Source organism: Panthera onca, chromosome C2 (assembly GCF_046562875.1).
Source record: "Panthera onca isolate mPanOnc1 chromosome C2, mPanOnc1 haplotype 2, whole genome shotgun sequence".
In the NCBI taxonomy this organism is placed as follows: domain Eukaryota; kingdom Metazoa; phylum Chordata; class Mammalia; order Carnivora; family Felidae; genus Panthera; species Panthera onca.
This window is the reverse complement of record NC_138347.1, coordinates 158,247,235-158,270,013: the sequence shown is the minus strand read 5'-3', so window position 1 is coordinate 158,270,013 and position 22,779 is coordinate 158,247,235. Positions and strand designations below refer to the sequence as shown.

At 39.4% G+C, this 22,779-nt stretch overlaps 1 pseudogene; it reads left to right on the top strand.

The window, feature by feature from the left end:
• The first annotated feature begins 8,145 nt into the window (after positions 1-8,145).
• Positions 8,146-8,985, top strand: LOC132684123 (non-selective voltage-gated ion channel VDAC2 pseudogene; annotated as a pseudogene).
• Positions 8,986-22,779: the final 13,794 nt, after the last annotated feature.

Here is a 22,779-nt window from a genome sequence, read left to right as displayed (position 1 = left end):
AGGTCCTAGCTCTATCCTTGAAGGATGACAGCAGAGCCACATTCTCTACATTCCACAACTACAGCTGTAGGTTATTAATGCACAGAACTGGCTACATAATTTGTTGGCCTTGTGGAACTACACAGCCCATGTGCCCATGAAGCCAGCCCTACAGATCCATGGTCTACTTCTACAAACATCCAGAAGACTACAAGACCTCTCTATTACTAATATTTATCAGCTTTGACAGTATTACTTTTACTCTGTAACATACCAGTCACTGGCCAGTTTGTACTCAGAGTAATTCCACACCCTTCCTCTGCCCTGTTCTGAATCATAGGGGTGTTTTCCACACTCCTGGGTCAGTTGGCTTTGGGTGAGATTTGGCCAATGGAAGACACTGGTAGGAAAATGGAGAAGGGATATTTTCTCTACCTTAGGCTGCCTATCAGACACCAGCTGCATCTTCTTTGAGACTCCATCTCTTGCTGGTCAGGTTCACTGTGGTGCAGCTTCCACCAGGTACCTTGATGTCCCTTTGCTTCAAGGGGTGGTAGTGGCTTTCTGTTATGAATCTCTGGGAACATGAAACCCTATTTGTTTTCTCTGTGAATTTAGCCTATCTTCTGCATTATATTCCTCTCTTTAAAATACTTAATTTCTTTTTTTTCTGGTAAGAGACACCCCTCCCCACCACACACTCCCCAGTAACTAAGGATGAGGATGAAAAGAGCAAAGGGGATGAAAGGAAAAACTTCTGGCCTGACACAGTGTCAGGAGACATTCTTTCACCATCTAAAAATGAATAACAAAAGAATAAATGTGGTGATCCCCCAAGACCTAATCACCTTTCTTTCTCCTAAGTATTTTCAATACTTTCTCCAGGGTTAGCTTCTTATTCAAGTTTAGATTGTAAATCTTCTGTCCAGGAACATTATATAATCTGATGTTCAGCAAGTAACAACATATTGGAACCTTTAAATGTGTTTCTTTTAATTGATGATCCTATTTTACCTCTAGAAAAAAAATCAAAGTCCAAATATTTTACTTCAGATATTAAAGTCCAGATTTGGGAACCTCAATTAACTCTCCCCACTAGAGGGCTTCAGATCCAGAGCAGCCAAGGATGAGCCACGACTCTTTCCTCTGGCTCCAGGAACTCATGCTCTTTGATCATAAAAGTCTTTGATTGTGCCATTGAGGCAGAACTCAATTACTCAATGTAACAAGTCCAAAATAGAACACAATGGAAATCTGTGAGGGGAATAGGACCTTAGAAATGGTCTAGTCTAAGCTCTTCAGTGCTTTAAGTAATTTAAAAGTGCTGTGAATCAATCACTTCCTAAGTGTTTCTTCTGATTGCTGCTTAGTTGCCTGTACTTCCAAGTAAGGTTTCTTCAGGAGACAAGCACTTCTGGTCTGAGTGAGAGACTGAAGCAAGCACAAATTTATTCTGTGTGTATGGCTGTACATGGCTGCACACCAGTTGCAGGAATGACTATGGTGCAGGTGTCCACACTCTAGCATCTCTGCAAGGGATCCTATATTTATGCCTGTAAAAATTTCCATTTGAATTAGGGCCATCACTGCAGTCTATTATCTTGTTTGTGGAGGAGGGAATCCCTATTTCAGTATCCAATATGAGATAACCTCAGACAGAAAGGAGCTATGCCAGTGGCTACTATGTCAAAGTCAAACTTACCAGGGTAAGAATGGGTAGAATGGATGGTTGCTTAAATGGTTTTATTTGAAGTGTGACAGGGGAAATTTCCTTCTATTTAGTCACTTTCCAGCTCAAGAGGACATTATGTATGTTTACATACACATTGATGACTTCCAAATTTTTATCTCTAGCACCATGTCCTGCTTTGTAGTCCCTTGCCCATGCTTCTGATTCAAATGGCTGCAATAAACAGTTCTTTCAGGCTTTGACTCACTTAGCAGAAAGCATTCTGCAAGAATTTTCCTTTTCTGCACCAGGGATTTCCCTCAATGCCCCAGGGCAGACAGCTGGCCTTTTTAAGGACATGGGCAATTAGAAGGTGCAGTGGTGTTAGCAGGCCTGGAGAAACTACGGGTGGGGAGCTGGTAAATAAGTGCTCCTGCCCCTTACCCTTCAGACAGTTCTGGAGGCATTTTGCATATTCTTTTTGGTACTTTTGAAGATTTGAGTTTTCACTGTACATGGCAGCAACCTTGATAACACAACTTTCTATTGGCCTTTCTTCCTTCCTGGTCACACTCTCCCTTTTCTTATTGCCGGCCCTTGTACCTCCTAAATAAACTACTTACACATAGGCCTTGGACTCTGCTCAAGCTAAGACCATATCTAGTTGACATTAAAAAAAATTTTTTTTTAACATTCGCTCGTTTTTGAGAGAGACAAAAAGAGAGAGAGAGAGAGAGAATGAGTGGGGAAGGGGCAGAGAGAGAGAGGGAGACACACAATCAGAAGTAGGCTCCAGGCCCTGAGCTGTCAGCACAGAGAATTGAACTCATGGACCGTGAGATCATGACCTGAGCTGAAGTCAGAGGTTTAACTGACTAAGCCACCCAGGTGCCCCTCTAGTTGACATTTTTAAATTTACATATCCCCAAGATAACGCTTGATCTTTCCATAGTTTCTTCTCCCATAGTTTTCTCAGCTTAGTTAGCGATAACTCCGTAATTCCAGGTCAAAAACCTTAGACTCATTCTGGAATGCTCTTTCTCACTGGTCTGCTCTTCCACTCCCATCTAATCCATCAGCAAACTGCTCTACCTGAAAATTAAATCCAAAATCTCACCATTTCTTATCATGTCCACCACTTCTGCCCCCTAGTCAGGCCACCACCATCCTTTCTTGCCTGGACTATTGTAAAAGCCTTGTAACTGATTTCCCTATTTCTAACTTTGCCCACCTAATAGTCAAGTTACTTCATTAAAATCAAGTTGTCTCTGCCCAGAAACCCTCCAAAGGCTACCCATTAGATTTAAAATAAAATCCAAGGTCTTGGCAAAGTATAATCATGTCCCTAGTATCCTTTTGTGCTAGTATTCTATCTATCACTTTCCTCCTTATGGTGCTCCAGGCCACTGGCCTTCTCACTTGCCACTTGAACAAGCTAAGTATGATCTCTCCTTATGTCTTTTGCATTTGCTGTCCCCCTGCCTGGAATCTTCCTTCCCACCAGAATCTATATGCTCCATTCCCTAATTTCCTTCAGGCTTCTGCTCAAATGTTGCTACAAAGAGAGACCTTCCCCTGACCACTGTCAGATAAAAAACAAATCTGGACTTCACAAGGGGAGTTGAATAGCTGCTCCCCCTTCAGGTAGGACAGTGCTCTGCAGTTTGCCACAGTCTCCACTATTCCCTACTGTCCTCAGCCAATTTTGTTTGTTTATGCTTCCTGTCTGGCCCCTGTCAACGTTGCAGTTTTACTCTAAAGTTATACATTTCAGTTTACAGGATATTTGCAACCCCACCATCTGGCTGCTCAAAAATCATCACACCATATCCCTTTCTTATTATTAATACCCTACTCTGTTCTCCACATCACCCTCTGCAAACCTCCTCCATCTTCTCAAGCCTTCAGTTCTACACTCTCGGCTCCAAAGGTGAAACTGTCTCCTTTTCTGGGGTGTTCTTAGTCATTCTGAGATTCCAGTTCCCTCTGTATCAGTAAATCTCTGTATTTATCTGTTCCCTCTCTTGAAGGAAATAAACAAAGACAAAACCAAATGAGAAAAGCAAAGTCTACTTGGGTGTCAGTTACCATTGCAGACACTCAAAGGCAAGCAGAGCAGGGGGAAAGCTTGTTGGTTAAAACAAGTGAAAAGTTTCAAGCATGCCCTGGTTAGAGGCTATTGGCCTGGGGAAATTACACGTGGGCTATCAATATGATAGGTTAGGGATGCATATTTGGCTTTCTCTGATTTGTCCTAAGCTGGAAACAGGGACAAAAATTAGGGAAGCTGTCAGTTATTAATCAAGTATTAGCCACTTCGGTCTGATTGTTACAGAAGTAATTAACTTCCTGGATTGTTACTAGAGATAGCAATCTGACTTCTTACAAGTCTAACTGATAGCAGACTGGCTTCCTGAGCCATTTATTGTACATAAGGTGATTAATTTCTTGGGCAGGTTGCTGTAGATTGGGGAGTCAGACTTTTATTTCTATAGATCATCTGGCCATTGTCTGTTTGTATATTTATTCTCTCATTTTTTTTTCTACTGCTGCACAGAAAGAGCCTTCCTCTATTTGTCAAGGCTAACTCTTTCACTGATGATCTCAACATTTTGTGGCTGTGCTAACGAAGCTCTCCCATACCTTTCTTCTTTTTACCTGCCAGATGCGTCTGGGTCCAATTATTCACACCCTTTCTCCTTAGTTCTTTGAAAATTGGTTTCCTTCTCAGATACTCAAATGAAGTTTTAATTTCAAATGAGATTATAGGTTTAAAACAAACTGACAACACAAGCATCACAAAATCCATAAAAGTTACATAACATCATTATCATGTGTATAATTTCTGTACTGTTATATGTTGTATATGTCTATATTATTATAACTTTTCTCTTAACTTTTTTGGCTACACTCTTTGATTACATCTTCACTTGATAATAGTTTTGTAATATTTTCTATGGAGAGAATAAACAATCTGGTCTTTCTTCCAGGATAGTCAACTGAAATTTGTTCATAAGTGGTAGTTTGGAAATATAAACATGTGTCTTTATACTGCCATACTTTCTGTTACAAAGCAACACTTTGCTACAGGTTTATCCCCAGAACACACAGGAATCCTGATAAATTTTACTTCATGTGATTAGCATTTGAGAGGATGAATATACACATTCACAATGATATATAAAAATGGTGATATATAAAAATAGAACTCTGACCCACAATCTCCAGCAACCAGCCCAGGAAACCAAAACATTATCTACAGTAAGTAGCTCAGGAAGCTAGCTTACTATCTGTAACTCAGACTTGTAGGAATTCAGAGCATTATCTCTAACAACTGATCCAGGAAGCCAAACAACAACCTCTGTACCAATTGATCCCAAATGACCAGAATTTGAATAAAATCTGACAGCTTTCTTAATTTTTGCTTCCAACATAGGATCAATCAGAGAAAGCCAAATTTGACCCTTAACCAATCATATAGGACACGGTACTCCTAGTTAGCCCACCGTCAGCTTTTTTATGCCAACAGCCTCCAGTCAGGACACACGTGAAGCTTTCCTTTTTTTCCACTAGAAAACCTTTCCACTCCTCTGCTTGCCTTTGGGCCTCTGCCAAAGGCAGAGTGATGGTGGTTGACTTCATTGTTATAGCAAGCTCTGAATAAATATACTTTGCTTATTCTCATTTGGTTGGTCTTAATTTATTTCTACACATCAAAAAAGAGAAATGAATGTCTAAAGAATTTATAATTACATATGCTGCATTACCTTGTGTATTAAACAAGAAAGATCTTCCATTTTAACTGATCACTGATGAGAACTCAGTCCTCTGTTTGTAATAAACTTTGGACCCTGTTTATTCTAAACCTTGTTTTTCCTCCACCGCTCATTTACTTCTGTGGTGGGAGTTGCAGGCCACTTTCATATCCTGATGCAAAGTCTGGTCCATAGGCCCCCACACTGGGTTCAGTGCACAGCAGAAGAAATCATTCCTAGTTCAGCAGAGAAGCAGTAACTTAACTATACATTGGAGTGCAGGGATCTTCATCATTATATCCCACAAATCCCAAACTAACTATATCCCCGACTCAAATTCTCCTTAGCCACAATTAAGGAGGGTACAGCGAAAATGTCCTGTGGTACAGGCAGATTTCTGTTAGGCAGGAAAGTGATGGGAATGTTCAGACTGATATGGAGGGTTTTCTTGATGGACCGTTTATTTTAGAGGGCGTAGCAGATTGAGAATGGGGTCAGAGTTGGGACATGCAGAGTCTGAGGGATAACTAGGGAGTCTTCATCTTTCTTCAGTGATTTTCATATCAGGATACAGTCCAGGTAAGGGATCATTATAGTTGCTTCTATATCATCCTGTACTAATAATGTTAATAGATGAATCTGCAAGGCACTCTTCTAAATAACATTGTTGCTAGCCTATTTTACAGATGAGGAAACTCAAGCACATAGCACTTAAGTGACATTCTCAAGTCCTATAGGCTTGACACCTCCAAAGTCTACATGTTTATTTGCCCTTGGCACTGATGTTCTGTTGGAATCTCCTGGTTTTGTCTCCATTCTTTCTTTGTACTAGTTTCTATTGCTGCTGTCACAAATTACCACAAATTTAGTGGCTTAAGACAACACAAATTTGTCTTGCAGTTCTGGAGGTCAAAAGCCAGAAATGGGTCTTACTGGCTAAAATCAGGGTGTCAGGCAAGCCCGAGTTCCTATCTGAAGGCTCTAGGAGAGAATCTATTTTATTGCCTTGTCCAGAGGCTGCCTGCATTCCTTGCTTGTGGCCTCTCCCACCTTCAAGGTCAGAAATGCCTGGTCAAGTCTTTTCACATCAATCATTCTGGCACTCCACCTTCCACATTTAGGGACCCTTGCAATTACATTAGTGTGGATCTTGGTGAAAGGATGTGTTTGGTGAGAGCTGGTGCTTTGCTGAATCCTGTCCCTTTCCCTCCATTAGAAGGAGACATTTTTTGACATAAGCCCAGCAAGGGTGGCTTCCAAGAAACCCGTTGGAAATTTGACCAGGATTCCATCCAGTTGGGAGAACCAGATCTGGAACCTGACCCATTTGTGGAGTTATTTCTAGAGAATGTATTGTAAGCCCCGGGAAAGTAAATGGGGTAATTGCTGAAACATCAGCAATGTTCTGGTCTCAAGGCTGTCAAACGCGATAGCACTATGAGATCCAGAGCCCCATGATCTCCCAGGAGCCAGTCAGGGAGCAGACCCACTGTAATTAACCTAGTAGTTCTTGAAACTGCCCATCTTCCCTGCATGCTTTCACATAAACACCGGATGTGTGTTTGGTCTATGTCTGGAGGCTCTTTGTGTTTTCCTCCCATGCTTTAACATTCTTTGATGTTTATACCTGGTGAACATGAAATAAAGACTATGTGCAGTTTTCTGTGGCTACTATTTCCCTGGCAGAGACAGCCCTGCATGTCCACTCAGTCTCAGTGTCTGAGAACTTTTTCTTCAGTGCATGGCTACACCTATTCTTCACAAAGCTAAAATGAACCATGGATGGGGTCTGACTCCCTTCTACCAAAGGTAATCCGGAGTGGGGAAGAACTGGCTTTCCATCCTGGTAGTGAAGCCGGCAGCCTGGCCAGGTTGAGAGAATCTGCGCTCCTAGAACTAGTCAAGGCAAGAGACCTGACCAGCATCCACCATACACCAGATGTGGACCATGCAGGAGAAGCTGACACAAGGTCCTGGCCAGTGGCACCGGCTGGTAGTATGAGGTGACCTTAAGAGGAGAACGCTAGGTGATCAGGGGCTAAAGACAGAATTTCAAGGACCATCTGGAATATAGATGCACCTTCTCAGGTTGAGGGATAAGAGGAGTCTCTGAGGAAGTCATGAGAGATGGTTTTGGCCGCAACCCATCCCATCTCAAGCCTAGCTTCTCTCTGAAACTACCAGTAAGGGGGAGACAAAGGAGGCCAGGAAAAGCATTGAGCTTAGAAAGAGGGGCAAGGAGAAGGATGATCCCTTTTCCCTACTGGAAACTTCCATCTGGAAGCAGGAATGAACTTAGAGGGGAGATAACCTAATGCCATTCCAACTGACAATCAAAGTTAGACTTTGACCATCACATGACACTAGACATTTTAATTTCTCTATTTGAGACTATCTATGGCTAAAAGCAACATAGGACTATCTGTGAGAATTTTCAGTCTGCCCAAGTCTTCATCCAGGCTCTGGAGAATACTATTCCTCACTGCAGAAGGTTTAGAGGATCAGAGAAAGACAAACATGAAGTTTCATTTTGGTTCCACACCTCTGTAATGCTTGCTCAATGTACAAATTATGCATTTGTTATAAAATAACCACAATTTGAGTCCTACATATCTGCCTCCAGCTGCGATAGGTGCAGCCTGACTCTGAGTGAGCCCAGTGGCCTTAGCTGTGAGTGGAGCAGCAGCAGCAGCCCCCCTCAGGAGACCACCAGATCTGTGGCCTTGCCATGGTGACCTACGGATGCAGCCAACGTGTATTCCTCCATCATCAGCTGACCTTGGCAAAGCTGCTAGAAATATTTTCAACAGAGGATTTGGTTTTGGGTTGATGAAACTGGATGTGAAAACAAAGTCTTGCAGTGGTGTGGAGTTCTCAACATCTAATACAGACACTGGGAAAGTTACTGGAACTGTGGAGACCAAATATAAATGCTGTGAAATTTTTCACAGAAAAATGGAACACTGGCAACAGTGTGGGAATAGAAATCACAATTGAAGACTAACATTTGATATTTGAATGTTTGAAACTAACATTTGATATTACATTTTCATCAAATATGGGTAAGAATAGTGGTAAAATCAAGTCTTCTTATAAGAGGGAGTGTGTAAACCTTGGTTGTGATGTTGAATTTGATCTTGCCGGATGTGCGAGTCATGGTTCAGCTGTCTTTGGTTATGAGAGCTGGCTTGCTGGGTACCAGATGACCTTTGACAGTGTCAGATCAAAGCTGATAAAAATTAACTTTGCAGTGGGCTGCAGGACTGGGGATTTCCATCTACACATTAATGTCAATGATAGGACAGAATTTGGAATATCAATTAATCAGAAAGTATGTGAAGATCTTGACACTTCAGTAAACCTTGCTTGGACGTGAGGTACTGACTGCACTCACTTCGACACTGCAGCCAAATATCAGTTGGATCTCACTGTTTCTATCTCTGCAAAAGTCAACAACTCTAGTTTAATTGCAATGGACTACACCCAGACTCAGGCCTGTCTGCTCTGGTAGATGAGAAGAGCATTCATGCTGGAGGCCACAAACCTGGCCTTGCCCCGGAATTGGAGGCTTTATACAGCTGAAAGAAACCACTGGGAATGGATATCAGAAGATTTGGCCTTAATATATTTCCAAATTGACCAGCAATTTTGAAGGTGATCAAAACAACGGATGATCTAAACAAGAGCTGTATTTTAAATATTTAGACAGTTGTTAGCTGGTTTCTAATTGAATTGGTTATCATCTAGTTACCAATGCTGTAGTCATGCAGTCACCTACACATTATTTAAATGTACAGCAAAACCTTGGATTGCAAGTAACTTGTCCTATGAGTGTTCTGCAAGATGAGCAAACATTTCTAATAAATTTTAACTTGATAAATGAGCGATATCTTGCAATGCGAGTGGTACGTGATGCTAAATGTCACATGATCACAATTAGCCGGTGGTCCCCCCGCTCTCTCTGGGATTGTGGGTGATTGGCTCCCGTGCCTGTATGCTTGGTCTCAGGCTATGGTGTTTGGCAGAAATCAGTGAATTTTCAGAACATCGGAAGGTGTCCACGACTGGCACTAGTGTATTTTTTGTCACTTCAAGGCACCTATGGACAGTCCTTTTCTTTTCCGTACAAGAATAAGCTTAGGAATGCTTTGATTCATTCCAGATCATTGGATAGGTTCCTTGTTAAAGTTGCACAAAAAGATTCCATTGAGCCAATAGATAGCAGTGGTCCTGTCAGTGACAGTGCAAGTCACCCTGTACAATAACGCTCCTCTCTCTTGTATCCCTCACACCAGTCACGAAGGGTTTCAAAGGTAATTGCAGGTTAATTTATTTTTCTTTATATTTTATATTTTCTTACTTATTTTGTATTATATTATAGTATTATGATCATTTTCATATGATTAATTTCGAGTTTTGAACAAATCATCTGAGTTTCCATTGTTTCTTTTTTTTTAATATAATTTATTGTCAAGTTGGCTAACATACAGGGTATGCAGTGTTCTCTTGGCTTCAGGAATAGATTCCCATGGTTCATTACTTACATACAACACCCAGCGCTCAACCCAACAAGTGTTCTCTTCAATGACCACCACCCATTTTCCCATCCCCCCGTCCCCTTTCAAAGCTCAGTTTGTTCTGTTTTTAAGAGTCTCTCATGGTTTGCCTCCCTCTCTGTTTGAAACTATTTATTTTTCCCTTCCTTTCCACCATGGTCTTCTGTTAAGTTTCTCAAATTCCACATATGAGTGAGAACATATGATATCTGTCTTTCTCTGAATGAATTATTTCCTTAGCATAATACCCTCCCGTTCCATCCATGTCGTTGCAAATGTCAAGATTTCATTCTTTCTCATTGCCAAGTAGTATTCCATTACACACACACACACACACACACACACACACACACACACCACTGTTTCTTTATCCATTCATCAATTGATGGACATTTGGGCTTTTTCCATAATTTGGCTATCGTTGATAGCACTGCTATAAATATTGGGGTATATGTGGCCCTATAAATCAAGACTCCTGTGTCCTTTGAATAAATTCCTAGACATGCTATTGCTGAGTAGGGTAGTTCTATTTTTAATTTTTTGAGGAACCTCCATACTGTTTTCCAGAGTGGCTGCACCAGTGTCCATTCCCACCAAGAGCCCAGGAGGATTCCATTTCTCCACTTCCTCGCTAACATCTGTTGTTTCCTGAGTTGTTCATTTTAGCCACTCTGACCAGTGTGAGGTGGTATCGCAGTGTGGCTTTGATTTGTATTTCCCTGATGATGAGCGATGTTGAACATCTTTTCATGTGTCTGTTGGCCGTCTGGGTGTCTTCTTTGGAAAAGTATCTATTCATGTCTTCTGCCCATTTCTTTACTGGATTATTTGTTTTTTGGGTGTTGAGTTTGGTAAGTTCTTTATAGACTTTGGATACTAACCCTTGATCAGATATGTCGTTAGTCTTCTCCCATTCCATTGGCTGCCTTTTAGTTTTATTTATTGTTTCCTTTGCTGTGCAGAAGCTTTTTATCTTGATGAAATCCCAATAGTTCATTTTTGCTTTTATTTCCCTTGCCTTCAGAGTCGTGCCAAGTAAGAAGTTGCTGTGGCTGAAGTCAAACAGATTGCTGCCTGTTTTCTCCTCTAGGATTTGGATGGTTTCCTGTCTCGCATTTAGGTCTTTCATCCATTTTGAGTTTATTTTTGTGTATGGTGTAAGAAAGTGGTCCAGTTTCATTCTTCTGCATGTTGCTGTCCAGTTCTCCCAACATCCTATGCTAAAGAGACTGTCTTTTTTCCATTGGATATTCTTTCCTGCTTTGTCAAAGATTAGTTGGCCATACATTTCTGGGTCTATTTCTGGGTTCTTTATTCTGTTCCATTGATCTTAGTGGATTTTTTTGTGCCACTACCATACTGTCTTGATGATTACACCTTTGTAGTAGAGGCTAAAGTCTAAGATTGTGATTTTCTTTGGTTTTTCTTTTTCTCTGGTTTTCTTTTTCAACATTACTTTGGCTATTCAGGGTCTTTTGTGGTTCCATATAAATTTTAGGATTGTCTGTCTAGCTCTGAGAAGAATGCCAGTGCAATTTGGATTGGCATTACATTGAATGTGTACATTGCTTTGGGTAGTATCGACATTTTAAACAATATTTGTTCTTCCAGTACATGAGCCTGGAATGTTTTTCCATTTCTTTGTGTCTTCTCCATTTTTTTCCATAAGTTTTCTATAGTTTTCAGCATACAGATCTTTTACCTCTTAGGTTAGGTTTATTCCTAGGTATTTTATGGTTCTTGGTGCACTTGAAAATGGAATTGATTCTTTGATTTCTCTTTCTGCAGTTTCATTATCAGTGTATAGAAATGTAACCAATTTCTATATAAAATCGGTTTTATATCCTGCAACTTTGCTGAATTCACATATCAGTTCTAGCAGTTTTTGGGTGGAGTCTTTTGGGTTTTCTAAGTAGAGTATCATGTCATCTGCAAAAAGTGAAAGTTTGACTTTTTCTTCACCAATTTAGATGCCTTTTCTTTCATTTTGTTTTCTGATTACTGAGGCTAGGACTTCCAGTACTATGTTGAACAAAGTGGTGAGAGTGAACATCCCTTTCATGTTCCTGAACTTAGGAGAAATCTCTTAGTTTTTCCCCACTGAGGATGATATTAGCTGTGGCCCTTTCATATATGGCTTTTATAAAGTTAAGGTATGTTTCTTCTATCCCAGCTTTCTTGAAGGTTTTTATTAAGAAAGATGCTGTATTTTGTTGAAAGTTTTTCTGTGTCTATTGAGAGGATCATATGGTTCTTATCTTTTCTTCTATTAATGTGATGTATCTATCACATTGATTGATTTGCAAATATTGAACCAGCCCTGCAACTCAGGAATAAATCCCACTTGGTCATGGTGAATAATTTCTTTAGTGTATTGTTGGATCCGGTTGGCTAGTATCTTGTTGAGAATTTTTGTATCCATGTTCTTCAGGGATATTGGCCTGTAATTCTCCTTTTTAGTGGTGTCTCTGTCTGATTTAGGAATCAAGGTAATGCTGGATTCATAGAGTGAGTGGGGAAGCCTTCCTTCCATTTTTATTTTTTGGAACAGCTTGAGAAGATAGGTATTAACTCTTCTTTAAATGTCTGGTAGAATTCCCCTGGGAAGCCATCTGGCCCAGGACTCTTCTTTTTTGGGAGATTTTTGATAACTGATTCAATTTCTTTGCCAGTTAAGGGTCTGTTGAAATTTTCTATTTCTTCCTGTTTGAGTTTTGGTATTGTGTGGGTGTCTAGGAATTTCCCCATTTCTTCCAGGTTGTCCAATTTTTTGGCATATAATTTTGGCATAGTATTCTGTAATAATTGTCTGTATTTCTATGGTGTTGGTTGCAATCCCCCTCTTTCATTTGTGATTTTATCTATTTGGGTTCTCTCTCTTTTCTTTTTGGGAAATCTGGCTAGGGGGTTATCAATTTTATTTCGTTCTTTCAAAAAACCAGCTCTTAGATTCATTGATTTGTTCTACTGTTTTTTTATTCTATATTGTTTATTTCTGCTTTAATCTTTATTATTTCTCTTCTTCTGTTAGATAGCTCTTCTTCTGTTCTGCTTCTAGTTCCTTTAAGTGTGAGGTTAGGTTTTGTATTCAGGATTTTTCTTGTTTCTTGAGATAGGCCTGGATTGCAATGTATTTTCCTCTTAAGACTGCCTTGGTGCATCCCAAAGGGTTTGGACTGTCGTGTCTTCATTTTCATTTGCTTCCATATGTTTTAAAATTTCTTCCTTAATTGCCTGGTTGACCCAGTCATTCTTTAGTAGGATATTCTTTAACCTCCATGCATTTAGAGGTTTTCCAAACTTTTTCTTCTGGTTGATTTCAAGTTTCATAGCATTGCTATCTGAAAATATGCATGGTATGATCTCAATTCTTTTATATTTATTCAGGGCTGTTTTGTGACACAGTATGTGATCTATTTTGCCGAATGTTCCCTGTGCACTCGAGAAGAATGTGTATTCTGCTGCTTTTGGTTGAAAAGTTTTGAATATATCTGTCAAGTCCATCTGGTCCTTGTATCATACAAGGCCATCATATATAGATGATCTGTCCATTGTTGTAAGTGGAGTATTAAAGTCACCAACAATTACCATATTTTTATCAATAAGATTGCTTATGTTTGTAATTAATTGATTTATATGTTTAGGTATTTTCAAGTTGGGGGCATAAACATTTATAATTGTTAGCTCTTCTTGATGCATAGACCCCATAATTATGATATACTGCCTTTCTTCATCTCTTGTTACAGTCTTTAGTTTAAAATCTAGTTTGTCTGATATAAGTATGGCTACTCCAGCTTTCTTTTGACTTCCAGAAGCATGATAGATGGTTCTCCATCTCCTCACTTTCCGTCTGAAGGTGTTCTCAGGTCTAAGATGAGTCTCTTGTAGACAGCATATGGATAGATCTTGGTTTTTTATCCATTCTGATACCCTATGTCTTTTGATTGGGGCATTTAATCCATTTATATTCAGAGTGATTGAAAGATATGGATTTAGTGTCATTGTGCTATCTGTAGGTTTTGTACTTGTAGTGATGTAGTCTTTGTAGCATTCCACTCACAGAGTCCCCCTTAGGATCTCCTGCAGGGGTGGTTTAGTGGTCATGAACTCCTTCAGTTTTTGTTTGTCTGGGAAAGCCTTTATCTCTCCTTCTATTCTGAATGACAGTCTTGCTGGACAAAGGATTCTTGGCTGCATATTTTTCCTATTCAGCACATTGAATATTTCCTGCCACTCCCTTCTGGCCTGCCCAGTTTCTGTGGAGAGGTCTGCTACTACCCTTGTGTGTCTGCCCTTGTAGATTAAGGCCCATTTGTCCCTAGTTGCTTTCAGAATTCTCTCCTTATCTTTGTATTTTTCCAGTTTCACTATGATATGCCATAGTGAAGATCTGTTCTTGTTGATTCTGAAGGGAGTTCTCTGTGCCTCCTGGACTTAGATGTCTGCTTCCTTCCCCAATTAAGGAAGTTCTCAGCTGTAATTTGTTCAAATAAACCTTCTGCCCCTTTCTCTCTCTTCTTCTTCTGGAACTCCTACGATACAGATATTATTATGTTTAATTGAATCACTTAGGACTCTAATTCTCCCCTCATAGTCTAGTATTTTCCTCTCTGTCTTTTTTTCAGCTTCATCATTTCCCATAATTTTATCTTCTGTTTCACTTATTCTCCTCTCTGCTTCCTCCAATCTTGCTGTCATTGCATCTAGTTTATTTTGCATCTCATTTACAACATCTCTTAATGCATCATGACTATTTCTTAGGTCCTTGACCTCTGTAACTATAGATTCTCTGCTGTCTTCTATGCTTTTTTCAAGCCCAGCTATTAGTCTTATGATATTATCCTAAATTCTTGTTCAGATATATTATTTATACCTGTTTTGAGCAATTCTCTGGCTGTCATTTCTTCCTGGAATTTCTTTTGAAAATAATTCTTCTGTTTTGTCATTTTGGTTAGTTTTCTGTCTTTTACATGTTTTAATAGTTTGTTATGTGTCCTGAACCTGTAAGTACTACTATATTAAAAAGTGGTCATACACTGTCCAGAGCCTGGCCCTTAAGAAGGTATTTTTGGAGTGAGTTTAATGGTCTCTGTTGTGACTCTGGTTCCTTTATCTCCCTACTTATAGTGGTGGTTTGGACCTTCCAGCTGATGTGCTTTGATTTGTTCATTGAAATAACCCCGGAAAATTTTAAGAAAGGGGAGTGGTGGTGGAAGGAGCCTTATCCCATAGGAAAGAGAAGTGATGGGGGGCGGGCAGGGAATTACCAGGTAGTTTCAGAGAAACTATACAGCTTTATCCAGAGAGAGAGAAGAAAATAAAGAAGAAGGAGATACAGAAGAGGTATAAAAAGAATAGATTAAAAATGCCATTGTATGACGGTGACTTGGAACTGGTGGCTGTGCTGGTCTGGAGGAGGGGCCCTCTGGTTCGGTCAGTGTCAGTCTCACTCTGTAGATAGGCAGTTGCCAGGCACAGAGGGGCAGGGTTTGGTGTAAATGGTCATGTCTCTTGTTCCCTAAAGCCCCACTGTGTTGGTGATGGGGAGAAAAATGGTGATCCCCCAGTCTCTCCTCCTCTGACTGGTGTCCCAAACCACACTGTTCAGGCAGTCGTCACAGTGCACATGGTCACCAGAGGGCCAGTTCATCTCTCTCCACAGTCTCCCGTGACTCCCAGGCACTTGTCTGGTATTCAAACCCTGATGTCCTAAGGGATCTCTCTCCATGTGTCCAGATCTGGGGTAGCACCACTCTGCCCAGCTGACAAAGGGCCTCTGGCTGGTACCTGCAGGGTCTTTTGTCCTTGGAACGGCAGTATACCTTCTTCCCACAGCACTTGAGGAAGGCAGATGCTCTCCCAAAACTCCTCTGAGCCTGGGGCTCCCCCTCCCCACCTGAGCCAGGCACACACCACACTGGCAGCCAGCTCCCATCCTGGTCTGGAGAAAGTCATGCAACCCTGTATGTCACTCCTAAGGCTGTTTGCAAATTAAAGACTGACTGTCCCTGCTTTTTCCCCTTCCCTGGCCCATGGACCAGAGAGGTTTTTCTCTTGTCCAAATATAATCTCACACTTCTACAGCCTCTTTCTCTTCCTTTTGTCTCTCCACCAAAAGGGTTCTCCCCTCCATGACTACGCCACCCATTTTATCTCTCCCAATTGGCAAGCACACACTTCTGTCCCACCAAACTGTCTCTGTGGGCCCCTGGAAATGCTTCTGTCCTCCATTATTTCTTATGGGGAAATTTGCTCTGATATACAAGTGCTTTGGATTATAAGCATCTTTCTGGAATGAATTATGTTCACAAACCAAGGTTTTACTGTACTTAACTGTTAAATGTGCTACCCACCAATAATAAAATAGACCTTTATGAAAACTGTGAAAAAAATAACCGCAGTTTGATTGTGATCTATGAGGGACATGATGTTTAATATCCCCCTATTAGCCCTACAAAAAAAGAGCTTGTTGCTATTGCAGGACACTTAGATCAAGACATGGAGGCTCAGAGAGTGTGTCCTTCCTCAGTGAGTTTGAGCAAGTGGATATTCACGTCCACATTCACATTCACCCAGATTCTTAGCCCATGAAGTTCATCACTGCACCACAGTGCCTCCCATAGATATATTTCTGTAATGCTTCCTGGGGCTTAAAGTGTCAGCACATTTTATCTTTACAGCCAGACCACGAAGTAGGCCAGTGATAGTCCCATTTTCACAAAGAGAAATGATTTGTAGAAGATCTCTCTTGTCCATGGCTCCTGGCCCTATGACCAGCTTTTGAATTTTTGCTTCCTGGTAGGACTTCTCTATTTCTCTAGGGTACCTTTCAGATACTAACTTTGCTCATCTGAAAGTTATGCTTACAACCTAACCTTACACTTAAAGGATCTGGAAAAAGAACAGAAAATAATGCCCAAAACAAGCGGAAGAAGAGAAATAATAAAGATTAGAGCAGAGCTCAAAAATACTGGAAAAAAAACACAGAACAGATGAATGAAACTAGGAGCTGGTTCTTTGAAAGAATTAACAAAATTAGTAAACCCCTAGACAGTTTAGGCAGTAAATCCCTTACCCAAAAGAAAAGAGAGAGGACCTAAAATAAATAAAATCATGAATGAAAGAGGAGAGATCAGAACCAACATGAAAAATTATATGAAAAAATTATATGCCAATAAAGTAGGCAATATGGAAGAAATGGAAAAATTCCTAGAAATATACAAACTCCCAAACTGAAACAGGAGGATAGAAAATTTGAAAAGACCCATAACCAACAAATAAATTGAATCAGTTATCAAAAATCTCCCAACAAACAAGAGTCCTGGGCCAGATGGCTTCCCAGGGGAATTCTACCAGACATTTAAAGAAGAGTTAATACTTATTCTTCCCAAACTGTTCCAAAAAATAGAAATAGAAGGAAAACTTCCAAATTCATTCTATGAAGCCAGAATTATCTTGATTCCCAAACCAGACAGAGACCCCACTAAAAAGGATATTTATAGGCCAATATCCCTGATGAACATGGATGCAAAAATTCTCAACAAGATACTTGTAAATAGAACTCAACAGTATATTAAAGTAATTATTCACCATGATCACATGGGATTTATTTCTGGGCTGCAGGGCTGCTTCAATATTTGCAAATCAATCAACATGATACACCACATTAATAAAAGAAAGGATAAGAACCATATGACCCTCTCGGTAGATGCAGAAAAAGCGTTTGACAATATACAATATCATTTCTTGATAAAAATCCTCAAGAAAGTAGGGATAGAAGGAACATACCTCAACATTATAAAGGATATATATAAAGACCCACAGCTCACATAATCCTCACATAATACTGAGAGCTTACCCCCCAAGGTCAAGAACATGACAGGGATGTCAACTCTCACCACTTTGTTCAACATAGCACCGGAAATCCTAGCCTCAGCAAACAGACAACAAAAAGAAATAAAAGGCATCCAAATCAGCAAGGAAGAAGTCATACTTTCACTCTTTGCAGATTACATGATACTCTACGTGGAAAACCCAAGAAATCCAGCTAAGAAATGGGCAGAAGACATGGACAGACACTACTCCAAAGAAGACATGCAAATGGCTAACAGACACATGAGAAGATGCTCAACATCACTCATCATCAGGTAAATACAAATCAGAACCACAATGAGATACCACCTTACACCTGTCACAATGGCTAACATTAACAACTCAGGAAAAAACAGATGTTTGCAAGGATGTAGAGAAAGGGGAACCCTGATGCACTGTTGGTGCAAATTAAAACTGGTGCAGCCACTCTGGAAAACAGTATGGAGGTTCCTCAAAAAATTAAAAATAGAACTACCCTCTGACCCAGCAATTACACTACTAGGTATTTATGCAAAGGATACAAAAATACAGATTCAAAGGGGCATATGCACCCCAATGCTTATAGCAACACTATCAACAAGAGCCAAATTATGGATAGAGCCCAAATGTTCATTGACCAATGAATGGATAAAGAAGATGTGGCATATATATATATATATATATATATATATATATATATATATATAATATTTATATATTTATTTAATATATATTATATATGTAAATAAATATTTAATATATAGTTATTTAATATATAATACATATATTGCTTCTTAAAAACAAATGTCTTTGACACCTTTTAATCTTCACTTTTTCCCCTTCTCCCTTTTTCCTTTTACAATTTGAAGAAATTGAGTCATTTGCAAATACTGCAAATCAAGACTTTCCTCCAAGAGAGATAGTTGTTAAACATTCAGCAGCAGCCCTCGTTGGATATGAGTCTTTAGGTTTCTCTGATAATTCCAAAATGTTTTCCAAAGTAGCTGTACCAAATTACATTCCCACCAGCAGCTTTAGAGTTCTTGCACACCCTTGCCAACACTTAAATTATATTCTGGTGGGCATATAGCAGTATTTAATTGAGGTTTTAATTTGTATTTCCCTTCAGCATTTGTCCCACAGTTGAGTATTTGGATTTTCTCTCTCTGTGAAGTGCTTCTTCAAGTCTTCTGCTCATTTGTTTATTATGTTGACTGTCTTTTTTTGTTTTTGTTGTTGACTGTCTTTTTAAAAAGTATTTTCTGGATCTTTCCTCTGGCAAAGGATACCAACCCTTTGTTGTTTACAAATATCTCTTTTTTCCATTACTTTTTTGTCGTAAAACAGAAACAGAAAACTCATGTAAAATATATGGTAAAACAAATGCCCTTGCAGTCACTACCCAGATCAAAAAATAGACCCTGGCCAACAACTTTGGTAGCTGTCACCACTCCTTTGCTTTTCTTCATAGGTTTACCCCCCTAATGTTTATCCTTATATGCAATTGCTAAGCTTTGCTTCTTAAAAACAAATGTCTTTGACACCTTTTAATCTTCACATTTTCCCCTTCTCCCTTTTTCCTTTTACAATTTGAAGAAATTGAGTTTTGTTAAGGTTTCCCATAGGCTAGATGTTGATGATTGCATTCCCAAAATGTGATTTGTCATTTTCTTCTGTCCTCTGAATTTTCTGAGACTCGATCCTATCCAGGTTCCTTCCCCCCCCCGCCCACCCCAAGATAATTTCATAGGTGGCAATGTGTTTTTGCATTAGGAGGCTCATGAACTCTGGTCACTGCTCTTTCTGTGATATTATTAGCCCCTGATGCTCAAAGCCCACATGCATCAGTTCATTAGGGAGTGCAAAATGATGACATTCTAAATTTATTACTGTGTCATATATCAGCTGGGTAGCTACTTCTCTACAGAGAAACTTCCCCTCATTTGCTAGTGGTTACCTAGTGGTTCTGCCTATATACAAAAAGCAGGCAAATTATTTGGTTCAGTCTACTGCCTTTTAAAAATAGTTTTCCTCTCAGAGGTGACATTTTTCTTGGGTTTACTGATCACTTACATATTTGCATATTTCTATTAGTGCTACCTTTTTTATTATTGTGAAAATTCTCTCATCTCTGACCTATGGGAGTTTCATCAAGTACTTAGAAACATAACCTTATTAGTTTTTGGTAGCTTTGATAGCTTTCCTGCTTTCTGACATGACAAGATAGCCCAGGCTCATCTTGTACATTTCCTATCCAACCCCTGAATCATCCATTTCTCCAAGCAGCCCTGGTTTTTTTTAACAGGAAGTAGTGTTTCAAGACCATAGTCAAGGTGCTAGCAGTGCACATTGCTAACAGGTTGGTCATTCTTCTAGGCCTCTTCAGCAGACAGAGTTAGAAGGCTAAAAGAAAATGCCCACACTAATACTTGGATTTCAAAGTCATGACTGCAGGATTTTTACTTAATTTATCTCTTCTTCTTCCATATAGAGAACACTGTCTCAAGGACACAGGAGATGATAGACTGGAATATCCCATAATTACACAGTTGCTCTCCTACATAACACACTATACTCACAGAGCTAAAATTGAATGCTGCCACCACTACCAAAATGGTTACTGAAGACAGCTAACTTTTCCACGTGCTCTCCTGATCTCTCTGCTTTTAATAGTTTGTTGAAACTATATTACCAGAGTAAATAGGTATTACATCTTATATTCTCTCCCTTATAATCCTGATTTCCCATAAGCAGAAGCGTCGCCAGGGATACTTAGACTAAAACGGGCACTTCGGTACCTCCTGTGTGTAAAAACTTTGTACCTCTTTGTGAATCTTCACATATTTAAAAGAACATATTTCAAATTAAAGAAAAGTGAAGTGTACTCTACTAAGCTCACCTGTTACACACACGTATTTTCACCTTTGTGAATATGTACAGTCTTACCTCCCTTTGACACTCTATAACTGACATTTTGGGTTGTGCAACTAATTCTAACAATCTCATTAGATGATCTGTTAACATAAGTAATGAGAAAGTAAGGTAAAAGTTATGGCTGTTTCCAGGTTCTTAAGCATAGAAATAACAGATATACTGAAACATTCTAGAGTTTGGAGGGTTACAAAAGGAAAGGCAATCCTTGGAGGAGGTACACAAAGTTTTATTTTCAAAACTATTTTCAAAGTTTTATCTGTGCCTTTTCTGGAAAAAAAAATGCCATTTGTTAAACATTGCATCAATACAGAAATATATTTTTGAAAATATAATTCAAACTCACATCACCCAGAGGGAGTCTTAAAGTTGTAATTCCATACTTTCAATTAAAGCTTCTGTTCTGGTTATATTACATATCATAACTGCCACCCAAACTTCCAACATTCTCAAAGTCATTTCTGAAAAAGAAAAGAAACAAACAAGCTATACTTAGAATCATGAAAATGCAACTCAGATGTCTTGATAAATATAGTAGTACATCCCATAAGTGGAAACTGACAGGATATGACTGGTATAAGTTGTATAATGTGGTCATCAAATGTAAACTCTACCCACAGAAAAGCAAAGCAGCAGTTTCCCCCAAGCAGTGCTGTTGGTTCATAACCCTCCCTGGAGCTTTGCTGGTGTAATCTGAAATTCGACCTTGTACTCAGAGGGCAGGTGGAGCCCAAAGAAAGAGGCGGGCCACTCCAGGTTGGTAGGTGGCAATTTTCAATAAGCAAAGGGAGCTTACGTACCAGGCTTGTTTCGAGCGGCAGCAAGACAAATGGATACTTGCGCCTGTCCGCCAAATCGTAAAAGTTTATAAAGAGGCCTTACCTGGATTCAGTCATGTATAACGTGCGGGTGCAATGTGTGACTGTGTGACTACCGCCAGGGGCCAATAAAGAGAACACTGCCTGATTATGAGACGCTTCCCCCACTTCTATCCTTTCTCGCTTCTTGTGATAACCATTTGTTGTTTCCATGATAGTTTTACCCCCATGCACCTATTCTTAAATGACCTAGTAGAGTTTGGGCTCTTTTTAAACTTTATTTAAATGGGCCATATTGTATGAATTTTTTTGTCTTCCTCCTTTCTCCCCCATTTTGTGTTGTCAATGGTCGTCCATTGCTCCACTTTGGTCATGTGCAATCGCTGCATAATATTTCACTGTATTAATGTATCTGCACTTACCCACTTTTATTGTTGATGTGCATTTGTTTTGCACTCATGTTTTCACTACCATAAAATATTGCCATGAATATTCTTTCACGTGTATCCTGATGCACATGTCAACAAATTTCTTCAGGATCCAAGAGTGAAATTGCTGGCTCATAGGGTATATCTGTCTTCTATGTTATTAGATAAAGCTGGATTCCAATAGCTACGAAAATACAAAGTGGTTTTTCCAGTTTTCACTTACACCTGGAGAATATGTGAATTTCCATCATAACACATGTTCAACAACATTTAGAACTGTAAGACTTTCCACATTTTAAAATATTATTTATTTTTATTTTTTAAGACTTTCTACTTTTTGCCAATCTAGGGGGTCTACAATGGTATCTTAATGAGGTTTCAGTCTCCCTGGTTACTAATAAGTTTAGGCACCTTTTCCCCCTAATTATTGACTGTTTGGATATCCTCTTTTGTGCTGTGCTCATTCAAATCTCTTGGTTTTTAAAAAAAGTTTCTTGGCTCATAACTACTTTTTAAAAACAAATTTTTATTTTTTAGAGCAGTTTTAAGTTCATAGCAATACTGAACAGAAGATACAGCTCTTTCCCATACACCCCCTGCCCCACACAGGCAAGGCCTCTTCCATTGTCAACACTCCCTCTAGAGTGATACATTTGTTATAATTGATAAACCTACATTGACATCAAATTTATAGTTTACATTAGGGTTTACTTTTATACATTCTATGCGTTTGGACAAATTTATAATGACATGTAGCCATTTTAACTTTATTGTTAGAGTTCTTTTTTTTAA